Below are 2,371 nucleotides of genomic sequence, written 5' to 3' on the forward strand. Positions count from 1 at the left end.
ATTTAATTTCTGGTGGATTCGACAGCTATCAAGAATTTTAGCGCATTGCTGGGGATTGAAATTTATTGGATTTCATGTTTTTAGTGTTAGGATATTTTGTTATTAATTTTGTTTATGAGTTGTTACTGTTTTCAGGTATTTAGAAAAAATTACAGTATTACTATTCATCGACAGATTTTTGGTTGAATTAGAAGGGCAGCCCATACCTATTTTGAAGGAAATGACGTTCTGATTAAGACCAATCAATCTATAAGATTCCCTTGTCCCACCCTCTTGAGGCCAAATTCCATCATTTTCTAGGGTTTTGAGGCATTTTCCTATTTTTACTTTGATTTCTTTTTGTTTATGATAAGAACTTCTCAATCTGGTGAGTTGATCTTTAATCCAAAAGTAGAAAAAATAGCAAAACAGTTGAGAAAATTGGCTAAGCAAGCTAGGCAGATTCCGAGTACATCTGAAAGAGTCCAATCTCCAAGGGAATTAAGTTCGGATTCAGATTCAGATTCAGATTCAATTTTTAAAAATGAAACTATGGCTGCTAGAACTTTGAAAGAGTTGGCTGCTTTTGATCTAAACCAACAACCTTTGTGTATTCAATACCCTGCTTTAAATGTTGCTTTTGAGTTAAAATCTGGACTAATCCATTTGTTGCCTATGTTTCATGGTCTTGCAGGTGAGGATCCACATAAGCATTTAAAGGAATTTCATGTTGTGTGTTCCAGCATGAAACCTTAAGGAGTTTCCGAGGACCAGATTAAGCTTCGAGCTTTCCCTTTCTCACTGGAAGGCACAGCTAAGGATTGGCTGTATTACCTTCCTTTTGGATCCGTAAACTCATGGAATAAGATGAAGCATATGTTTTTAGAGAAATATTTTCCTGCTTCCCGTGCTACTAACATAAGAAAAGAAATTTGTGGTATTCGACAGTACAATGGAGAGAGCTTGTATGAGTATTGGGAGCAATTTAAGAAGCTATGTGCAAGCTGTCCCCATCATCAAATAAGTAAGTAGCTTTTGATTCAGTATTTCTATGAGGGACTTCTACTAATGGACTGCAGTATGATAGATGCTACTAGTGGAGGAGCTTTAATTGAAAAGACACTATAAGAGGCAAGGAGGCTGATTGCTAACATGGCAGCAATTTCTCAGCAGTTTGGAATGAGAATGGATCACACACCTATGAAGGTTAATGAGGTAAGTATATCTAACCTTGAGAAATAGATTTCAGATTTAACATCTTTGGTGAGGCAGTTGGCTGTAGGGAATATGCAAACTGTAAGATATGCAGAATATGTTCGGGTTCAGGTCATGCCACTAACATGTGTCCTACATTACAAGAGAACGAATCAATGCAACATGCTAATGTAGTAGGAAATTATGGATAGCTACAACGTAGGTATAATCCCTTTTCTAGTACTTATAATCCAGTATGGTGAGATCATCCCAATATGAGCTATGGGAATCAACTAGTGTAAAATCGATACTAGCAGTAAAGACCACAAGTGATCAACCACCTCTACCTCCCTTAAATCAAGGTATGTCACTTGATGAAATTGTTAAGGATTTGGCTAACAATGCACAACAGTTTCAACTGGAGACTAGAAAAAGCATTCAAAACATAGAGAGCCATATTGGTTAGTTAGCCTCATTTGTGAGTAAGCTTGAAGCTCAAGGTTCTAGAAAGCTTCCATAAAAAACAGTCATGAACCTTAGAGAAAAATGCAAGTGCTATAGTGTTGCGAAGTGGGAAAGAAGTTGATAATCAGACTCCACATGAGCCAATGAAAAAGAAGAAGCAAAGAGCAAAAGAGTCTGAAGTTCCTGAAGTTGAGGTAAATAATGAACCTAAACTGTATAAGGTTAATAATTCTGTTCTTCCTCCATTCCCCTACAGGTTGGTTAAGAATGAGAAAGAAGAACAAGAGAAAGAAATTTTAGAGACTTTCAGAAAGGTGGAGGTCAATATACCTTTACTTGATGCGATCAAACAAGTTCCCAAGTATGCTAAATTCCTTAAGGAACTATGCACTACAAAGCGCAAGTTGAGGAATAATGAGAAGATTAGTGTAGGGGAAAATGTGTCGGCATTAATTCAGCTGAAATTACCCCCTAAGTGTAAGGATCCAAGTTCATTTTCTATTCCCTACAAAATAGGTGATTCTAGATTTTAATATGCAATGGTAGATTTAATAGCATCTATTAATGTTATGTCAAATTGAATTTTCCAAACTTTGAATTTGGGTCCTTTGAAAGAAACTAGTGTCATTATGTTAGTAGTATGCCCTAGAGCATATAATTTAGTATGTATCTTATACATGTTTTATTAATAAGAGGCATTTTCACTTTTCCATTTACATAATATATTTATGTG

General features: G+C 35.8%; 1 non-coding gene across 1 annotated transcript; it reads right to left on the reverse strand.

Annotated features, from left to right (window-relative positions):
• Positions 1-894: 894 nt before the first annotated feature.
• LOC131183496 (small nucleolar RNA R71) lies at positions 895-1,001 on the reverse strand. The gene has a single exon (XR_009151549.1). It is a non-coding gene; the product is annotated as a small nucleolar RNA R71 (small nucleolar RNA).
• Positions 1,002-2,371: the final 1,370 nt, after the last annotated feature.

This window comes from Hevea brasiliensis, chromosome 9, assembly GCF_030052815.1.
Source record: "Hevea brasiliensis isolate MT/VB/25A 57/8 chromosome 9, ASM3005281v1, whole genome shotgun sequence".
Lineage (NCBI taxonomy): Eukaryota > Viridiplantae > Streptophyta > Magnoliopsida > Malpighiales > Euphorbiaceae > Hevea > Hevea brasiliensis.